The 9584-nt window shown below is 47.0% G+C and overlaps 1 protein-coding gene across 1 annotated transcript in view; it reads right to left on the bottom strand.

Moving 5' to 3' along the window:
• Positions 1–9584, bottom strand: part of GCAT (glycine C-acetyltransferase) — a 95135-nt gene that overhangs the window by 47801 nt on the left and 37750 nt on the right. The gene's annotated exons all lie outside the window — the stretch shown is intronic.

Below are 9584 nucleotides of genomic sequence, written 5' to 3'. Positions count from 1 at the left end.
TGAGTAGTGAGTGCAGAGTCGTGAGTGCAGAGTCGTGAGTGCAGAGTCGTGAGTGCAGAGTCGTGAGTGCAGAGTCGTGAGTGCAGAGTCGTGAGTAGTGAGTGCAGAGTCGTGAGTAGTGAGTGCAGAGTCGTGAGTAGTGAGTGCAGAGTCGTGAGTAGTGAGTGCAGAGTCGTGAGTAGTGAGTGCAGAGTAGTGAGTGCATAGTAGTGAGTGCATAGTAGTGAGTGCATAGTAGTGAGTGCATAGTAGTGAGTGCAGAGTAGTGAGTGCAGAGTAGTGAGTGCAGAGTAGTGAGTGCAGAGTAGTGAGTGCAGAGTAGTGAGTAGTGAGTGCAGAGTAGTGAGTAGTAAGTGCAGAGTAGTGAGTAGTAAGTGCAGAGTAGTGAGTGCAGAGTAGTGAGTGCAGAATAGGGAGTGCAGAATAGTGAGTGCAGAATAGTGAGTGCAGAATAGTGAGTAATGAGTGCAGAGTAGTGAGTAGTGAGTGCAGAGTAGTGAGTGCAGAGTAGTGAGTGCAGAGTAGTGAGTGCAGAGTCGTGAGTGCAGAGTCGTGAGTGCAGAGTCGTGAGTGCAGAGCAGTGAGTGCAGAGTAGTGAGTGCAGAGTAGTGAGTGCAGAGTAGTGAGTGCAGAGTAGTGAGTGCAGAGTAGTGAGTAGTGAGTGCAGAGTAGTGAGTGCAGAGTAGAGATTGCAGAGTAGTGAGTAGTGAGTGCAGAGTAGTGAGTAGTGAGTGCAGAGTAGTGAGTAGTGAGTGCAGAGTAGTGAGTAGTGAGTGCAGAGTAGTGAGTAGTGAGTGCAGAGTAGTGAGTGCAGAGTAGTGAGTGCAGAGTAGTGAGTTCAGAGTCGTGAGTGCAGAGTCGTGAGTGCAGAGTCGTGAGTGCAGAGTCGTGAGTGCAGAGTCGTGAGTGCAGAGTCGTGAGTGCAGAGTCGTGAGTGCAGAGTCGTGAGTGCAGAGTCGTGAGTGCAGAGTCGTGAGTGCAGAGTCGTGAGTGCAGAGTCGTGAGTGCAGAGTCGTGAGTGCAGAGTCGTGAGTGCAGAGTCGTGAGTGCAGAGTCGTGAGTGCAGAGTCGTGAGTAGTGAGTGCAGAGTCGTGAGTAGTGAGTGCAGAGTAGTGAGTGCAGAGTAGTGAGTGCAGAGTAGTGAGTGCAGAGTAGTGAGTGCAGAGTAGTGAGTGCAGAGTAGTGAGTGCAGAGTAGTGAGTGCAGAGTCGTGAGTGCAGAGTCGTGAGTGCAGAGTCGTGAGTGCAGAGTCGTGAGTGCAGAGTCGTGAGTGCAGAGTCGTGAGTGCAGAGTCGTGAATGCAGAGTCGTGAATGCAGAGTCGTGAATGCAGAGTCGTGAATGCAGAGTCGTGAATGCAGAGTCGTGAATGCAGAGTCGTGAGTGCAGAGTCGTGAGTGCAGAGTAGTGAGTAGTGAGTGCAGAGTAGTGAGTGCAGAGTAGTGAGTGCAGAGTAGTGAGTGCAGAATAGTGAGTAGTGAGTGCAGAGTAGTGAGTAGTGAGTGCAGAGTAGTGAGTGCAGAGTAGTGAGTGCAGAGTAGTGAGTGCAGAGTAGTGAGTGCAGAGTAGTGAGTGCAGAGTAGTGAGTGCAGAGTAGTGAGTGCAGAGTCGTGAGTGCAGAGTCGTGAGTGCAGAGTCGTGAGTGCAGAGTCGTGAGTGCAGAGTCGTGAGTGCAGAGTCGTGAGTGCAGAGTCGTGAGTGCAGAGTCGTGAGTGCAGAGTCGTGAGTGCAGAGTCGTGAGTGCAGAGTCGTGAGTGCAGAGTCGTGAGTGCAGAGTCGTGAGTGCAGAGTCGTGAGTGCAGAGTCGTGAGTGCAGAGTCGTGAGTGCAGAGTCGTGAGTGCAGAGTCGTGAATGCAGAGTCGTGAGTAGTGAGTGCAGAGTCGTGAGTGCAGAGTCGTGAGTGCAGAGTCGTGAGTGCAGAGTCGTGAGTAGTGAGTGCAGAGTCGTGAGTAGTGAGTGCAGAGTAGTGAGTGCAGAGTAGTGAGTGCAGAGTCGTGAGTGCAGAGTCGTGAGTGCAGAGTCGTGAGTGCAGAGTCGTGAGTGCAGAGTCGTGAGTGCAGAGTCGTGAGTGCAGAGTCGTGAGTGCAGAGTCGTGAGTGCAGAGTCGTGAGTGCAGAGTCGTGAGTGCAGAGTCGTGAGTGCAGAGTCGTGAGTGCAGAGTCGTGAGTGCAGAGTCGTGAGTGCAGAGTCGTGAGTGCAGAGTCGTGAGTGCAGAGTCGTGAGTGCAGAGTCGTGAGTGCAGAGTCGTGAGTGCAGAGTAGTGAGTGCAGAGTAGTGAGTGCAGAGTAGTGAGTGCAGAGTAGTGAGTGCAGAGTAGTGAGTGCAGAGTAGTGAGTGCAGAGTAGTGAGTGCAGAGTAGTGAGTGCAGAGTAGTGAGTGCAGAGTAGTGAGTGCAGAGTAGTGAGTGCATAGTAGTGAGTGCAGAGTAGTGAGTGCAGAGTCGTGAGTAGTGAGTGCAGAGTAGTGAGTGCAGAGTAGTGAGTGCAGAGTAGTGAGTGCAGAGTAGTGAGTGCAGAGTAGTGAGTGCAGAGTAGTGAGTGCAGAGTAGTGAGTGCAGAGTAGTGAGTGCAGAGTCGTGAGTGCAGAGTCGTGAGTAGTGAGTGCATAGTAGTGAGTGCATAGTAGTGAGTGCAGAGTAGTGAGTGCAGAGTCGTGAGTGCAGAGTCGTGAGTGCAGAGTCGTGAGTGCAGAGTCGTGAGTAGTGAGTGCAGAGTAGTGAGTAGTGAGTGCAGAGTAGTGAGTAGTGAGTGCAGAGTAGTGAGTGCAGAGTAGTGAGTGCAGAGTAGTGAGTAGTGAGTGCAGAGTAGTGAGTGCAGAGTAGTGAGTGCAGAATAGTGAGTAGTGCGTGCAGAGTAGTGAGTAGTGAGTGCAGAGTAGTGAGTGCAGAGTAGTGAGTGCAGAGTAGTGAGTGCAGAGTAGTGAGTGCAGAGTAGTGAGTGCAGAGTAGTGAGTGCAGAGTAGTGAGTGCAGAGTAGTGAGTAGTGAGTGCAGAGTAGTGAGTGCAGAGTAGTGTGTAGTGAGTGCAGAGTAGTGTGTAGTGAGTGCAGAGTAGTGTGTAGTGAGTGCAGAGTAGTGAGTGCAGAGTAGTGAGTGCAGAGTAGTGAGTGCAGAGTAGTGAGTGCAGAGTAGTGAGTGCAGAGTAGTGAGTGCAGAGTGTGAGTGCAGAGTGTGAGTGCAGAGTAGTGAGTGCAGAGTAGTGAGTGCAGAGTAGTGAGTAGTGAGTGCAGAGTAGTAAGTGCAGAGTAGTGAGTAGTGAGTGCAGAGTAGTGAGTGCAGAGTAGTGAGTAGTGAGTGCAGAGTAGTGAGTAGTGAGTGCAGAGTAGTGAGTGCATAGTAGTGAGTGCAGAGTAGTGAGTGCAGAGTAGTGAGTGCAGAGTAGTGAGTGCAGAGTAGTGAGTAGTGAGTGCAGAGTAGTGAGTGCATAGTAGTGAGTGCAGAGTAGTGAGTGCAGAGTCGTGAGTAGTGAGTGCATAGTAGTGAGTGCAGAGTAGTGAGTGCAGAGTCGTGAGTAGTGAGTGCAGAGTAGTGAGTAGTGAGTGCAGAGTAGTGAGTAGTGAGTGCAGAGTAGTGAGTGCAGAGTAGTGAGTGCAGAGTAGTGAGTGCAGAGTAGTGAGTGCAGAGTAGAGAGTAGTGAGTGCAGAGTAGTGAGTGCAGAGTAGTGAGTAGTGAGTGCAGAGCAGTGAGTGCAGAGCAGTGAGTGCAGAGCAGGGAGTGCAGAGCGGGGAGTGCAGAGCGGGGAGTGCAGAGCGGGGAGTGCAGAGCGGGGAGTGCAGAGCGGGGAGTGCAGAGCGGGGAGTGCAGAGCGGGGAGTGCAGAGCGGGGAGTGCAGAGTGGTGAGTGCAGAGTGGTGAGTGCAGAGTGGTGATTGCAGAGTGGTGTGTGCTGTTGAGTGCAGAGTGGTGTGTGCTGTTGAGTGCTGTGTGCTGTTGAGTGCAGAGTGCGGTGTATTGGCAATGTAAATGACAATGCCATTTATTTATGATTTAAAGAAAAAAAAAGAAATGTCATGAGCAATGCCAATAGCTCTACCTTTAATGATGCCGAGACCATTGCATTGTAAATGCTTGTTTCATTTGTAGTTCGTAGATTTCATAGACCAGACCAGTGTGTGCAGGTTCCTTGCTGTTGGCCAAGCACACCCGCCGCCCTTCCACAAAAGCTTCTTAGAATTAATTTGGGATGAAAACCCCTCAGACGGACACACTATCACACCGTTCCGCATTCAGTCTTGCAGACATGTTGGATATTGTTCGGCGCCTAAATGATTGTTGCCATTGACTCGGCCGTGCTGCTTATTAACCCATACGGTGCCCTTTGACTCTGTGGCCCCGCCTGACGTCATCACGATGTGACTAGCATGGGTGGTTGCCTACTGAATCAGCTCTTTTCTTTCCCAGAAGATTAGAAAGCAGGTGTTCTACCTCACTTTGAGACCAGACTGTGCTCTATTTGCGACACTGCTGGCGAGGTACCAGGCTCGGCCGCTGACAGATTCGGCTAGAATTCTGTTCAGGCAACTGAAGCCTGCAGTCCTGCTAATTCCTTGTCTAATACGTAATCCCGGCTCTCTGGATGTGCCTGGACTGCGGACGGGGTAATTATGCGGTAGTAGGAGTAAGGAGCATGCTGAAATGGGTAGTCTTAATGTTATTTTAGCTCGCAGCTGCCAAAGGATGCACCAAATTTAATATTTTTGCCACTGTGTTTTTATGCCTAGAGTGGCTATGGTTTTTCAGTAGGTAGTTCGCTTGCAGCCTTTCTCACAAAAGCCATCAAACACCCACACTCCTTTTTAATAAAATATTGTATTAAAGAAAGACCGCATGCCGGATTATCTTCTTGTTTACCACAAACGTATTTTTCCTGTACTCTGCTCTTCTCACTTGGGTAAAATTATTTTTCAGCAAATTTGGGTCAGTCTGGTATCTAAAGACAGAGAAAGAAAGCAGCAAACCACCATTGGGAATTGATGATAAAGAATGAGTGAACTGTGCACTCAGTTCTGCCCCCTCCTCCCCACTGTGGTGCTACATGCTGTTGATGTCAAGTGTGCAGGGGGAAATTATCCATTTGTATCTCTAGTAATTCTTGGCCCACCCTTAAGATGGTGTTGTCATCATGCTTTCCAGTAAAGTGAGTCACATATGTGCACCGTTTCCTTGCGCTGACCATACTTAGAAGTTGTATCACTGTTGAACAAGTTTTTTAAATGCCCCGTTTCATCGAAAACTTTTAATTCTCCTGCTGTTCATTGGTAGAAGTGATATTTATTCATATTTATTCACTGGCACAGTTTGTCCTTTTTTCTTCGCTTTTGAAAGAGACTGAAAACAGTTGGCATTAAGGAGTTTGCTTTTTCTTGGTGTTTCAGAAAACAGTTTTGTGTGGGGGCCTAGCCTCTGCTTGAGTTGTGACCTTTAAGGTACAGCAGACATTTCATGCGAGAGTGGGACGTACTGCACTTCCAAGTTTTATGCACTATCTTGGTGCAGGCATGTATATCGGTATCATGCATTCAGTGTGCTAGCCATGGCTGCGCTAGTCCCATTGGCGAGACCTATTGGCTATGCTAATACTTGTTATTTTGGGCGGGGGGTAGAAAGTGTCGCTGAGGCCTGCTCGTTATCCTTTTTTGAGAGGGAAGGGTTAGGGCGCTGCCGCGCTCCACCGTGTGGGATTCCTCTTCCCCAATCTTTTTCTCAATGTATTGAACACTCAGCTATTTTCTTGGGCTCCAACCCCTTGCCAGAAAATCTTGTTTTCTTTACTGGTGTCTTTACTCTCTTCCCTAGGCAAAAACCAAAGCACCTATTTAATTCTTCTAGGGTGCCTTCATGTCGTATTTATCTCCGCACAGATGCAGTCAAAATCGTTCACTCTTAGCAACTATTCCATAACCCAAAATCACACTTCAACACACATGACATGAGGGAGTGGACTCATAGAGCCTGCTAGTCAGCTCCCAAAGCACTCCTCCAAGCTGACAACGTGATCAGCTCGCAACACCGTGAACTTTATAATCTCCCACATCACCACGCCTCCTGTTACTGGCAACAAGCAAGATGGCTTCCTGCCAGCAGCAGAGCCTGGTTCAAGCTCCTCGCTTTGATCTCCAATATAATTCGCTGTTTTTCTCCATCACACAACCTCACACCTACTCTCTGCGCTTGGCTAGTCACTTCCTTCCCAAAAACCCCTATGACCCATCCCAATGTGGGTCCTTCCATCTGCGTAAGACAACCCCAGCTGAGGCTCGAGTCACCCTCTTCCTTTCCCGCCTCTCCCTCCCAGCTTCAAAGACAGCTCTGAATTTCAGCCTCCTCACACTGGAGTGGCACTAATGCTCCTCCACCCTGAACTCTGAATACTAAACACACGGACACCACCCTCTCCTCTCCCATCCATATAATTATCTCTTCATTAAGTGTAATCATATGAAATAAAACTTTATTTTGAACCACATAAGTCTCAGGCTCCATCTTCCATTTTGTAACACTTCTGACTGTACAATAAACGATTCACATTTAGATTGTGTGTGAATTTTTCTTACATAGTCATCCAGCAAACCTGGCATGGAGCCAGCTCCCCGAGGAACACTCCTGGTCTGCGGAGGCTCAACACTAAATCACTCTTCCGAATATGAAAAATGAGTTTGCATAAAAAGCGTTTTGGTTCGAAATACCCGTCTTACTGGGAATACAATTTAATAAAATGTATTTGAAAAAAAGGCTGACTTTGCAAAGCCTCTGACAACAATTTGTGCAGCAACAATGAATAAATAAGTCATTATATTGTAGCCGCCACCTGCTACATGGGTCTGAAGTAACGATGATAAACGGTTACAGTGTAAAGTGTAGCACGTTTCCCCCCATTTTTCAGTGCTGCCTCTCTATCTCCATTTTCAACCCCTCTTCTATGCTTCTCTAGTGGGCGCATTCTCATCCCTTGCGCGGTTCTTGGATGTGGCGCTTAAGGCTTTGACATTCTTGGACAAACCAGCATTTCCAAGTTTTGGCTCAGCTAAAACGAGCTGCAGGTCTCGTATGCCAAGGCCTTTTTTCATTACACTAAATGTGAAATTTTCACCACTCTGCACAATGTAAAATTTTGTGTGAATTTTTTGCACAAGCGAATCTATTTCGAATTTTTAAAAAAGTTTCACAGCGCCACATTTTCTCCTTGAACAAGCCATTGAATCCTTGAATAAGTCTTCTGCCGGTATCTCGTTTGACTTCTGTGCAAGATGTTTCCTAATGAAGAAAAGTTACTCAAGATACTGGCAGAACCTAGGTTAAGTAATTTCATGAAAAAAAAACCTGCTAACTTTATGCATCCCTCAATGGTATGTGGTGTTTAACGCCTTGATAAGTGGCTTGAAGGTCTCACATAGTAAGGAGTGCGTTGCTTTTTTTTCCCCCTTGGAAGTTTTTACAATGTATGATTTCGATTAAATATATAATAAAAAAAATGTTAAAAAAAAGGTTACAAAAAAAAAAAAAAGGAGTGCGTTTCTGGGCCTTTAAGCTTTAAAATACCAAGCAACAAACAGAGTGCAGATTGCACATGCTTGGCCAGCCCACATCTATCAATGGTTTATTTGCAGCTGGTCAGTCATAGAACAACACACAAGAGCTCAGTTTCAGCAACGCTTGCAAGAAAGCAATCATTTACTACGAAACACAGCAAACTAGACACCCAGGCCAAGTGAGGAAACCCAGGCACAGCCAGCACCGCCATTTTATCGGTAACTTCACCTCAGTTGGATCAAAGTCCAACATGACCTTTGCTCACAGTGTGAAATCCAAGCAAAAGCAGCCGGCACCCATCGAGAGTGGTGGGGGAGTAAGTGGGAGTAAAAAAAGAAAAAAAAACAACATTACCCCTCGTCGCGACTCTGCCGTCGTCCCAGACAGGAAGCACCCAGGCTGAAGCTCGTCTGAGCAAGGACATCTTAAGGATTTTGGGGACCCTTGAAGAATTTTTTGGGGGAGCCCCCGTTTGGAACAGCTTTGAATTAATGGTCCAATTTCAGGTTTTTGATGCCTTCTTTGGCCAGGCCACACGCTGACAGTGTATAGGCACATTTTTCCAAATTCTAAAGTTGTCACATCTAATATTCAGGGATGGTGATGTGTTTTCAATATTTTAATATAGCAGCAGCTCACTAATATTTCTGCATAAAATCTCTGACACCCTGCACTTTCTCATATGCAAGGTCCTGTTTTGATCTAAAACAAACTTTCTGGATGTAACATGAAACACAAACAACATTTCTCTGCAAAATGTCTGTAATAGACTCTCACACATCACTCATGAAAAATAAATTAAAGGGAAACAGTATTTACAACAATCTGTTTAAGAATCATTCAAGGTCATCAGGGCAAGAATCTTTGCAGAACAGAGCTGGCTCTATCAAGGGTCCCCCTGAAAGGCTGGGCACCTGGGCCACAGCCCTTTTTGCCCATGCCTTAAAACGTCTCTGCGCCTGAGCCAATCACAAGGCTTACCTCTATTTGCTATTTAATGCTATTTTACAGGGCGCCAAATTACCTGCCACATGGGTTGGAGCAGAGATTATACCATTCTTCAAAAAAATGTTCCCCTCTTCTTCCGCTCAATTATCATCCGATCAGTCTGATTGATGTGAGTCAAAAATTATTCTCACGTATCATTCTTGATCGGCTCCAGAATTGAATGGAAGAACGGCAGATTCTCAGCCCCTTTTAAGCGGGTTTTAGGGAAAAGACGTCCACGATCGACCAGCTATTAAGGCTCCAACTACTTTACTGGAAGACCGTGAGAGTAGAGGGTGGCCGCCTCTACTTAATTTTCGTCGACCTCAATACTGCCTTTGATCTGGTGCCCCGTAAAATCTTGTGGGATGTTTTGGAGGACATGGGGGTACCTATTGATCTCCTTACCATCATTAGGAGACTCCATTCAGATAACTTTGCCCAAGTCAGGAGTGGTAAATGGGGCAGTCTTACATCTAAAATCCCAGTAGACAAGGGTGCGTACTGTCATCTACTTTATTTTGTCTCTTCATTAATGCTTTGATTGCCCACCTTAAAGGTGTAAAAGACATTGACGCCCCAAAAATGAGAGGAGAACAGGTGGTGGCATTAATGTTTTGCAGACGACACTCTTCTGTTGTCAAAATCTCCCATGGGAATTCAACGTGCTCTGGATAGCTTTGCAAACTTTTGTCATATAAGGGGGTTGGAAATCAATACTCAGAAAACCAAATTCATGGTCTGCAATCCAACTAAGACCTGCTGTCCCAATCCCTCTTTGAATGGCGTAGCTTTGGACAGGGTCACTGTTTTTGACTACCTGGGTATCACTCTTACGGACAAAATGGACTGGGCCCCTCAATTGGCAAAGGCTAAACTGAGACTAGCCCAGATTACGGGTGGTATTTTGAAATTACACCGAGAGTCCTCTTCTAAGCCAGTAGCATCGATTATTTAAATCCATAAAGCCAAAGCCAGGGGAGCAATCCTATATGGAGCTGAATTGTGGGGCTATTGCCAAGTGGGTGGTATTAGTAAGACCGAAAACCATTTCCTAAGATCTTTGTTAGC

Source organism: Lissotriton helveticus, chromosome 1_1, assembly GCF_964261635.1.
Source record: "Lissotriton helveticus chromosome 1_1, aLisHel1.1, whole genome shotgun sequence".
Lineage (NCBI taxonomy): Eukaryota > Metazoa > Chordata > Amphibia > Caudata > Salamandridae > Lissotriton > Lissotriton helveticus.
This window is presented reverse-complemented; position numbering and strand designations above follow the sequence as displayed.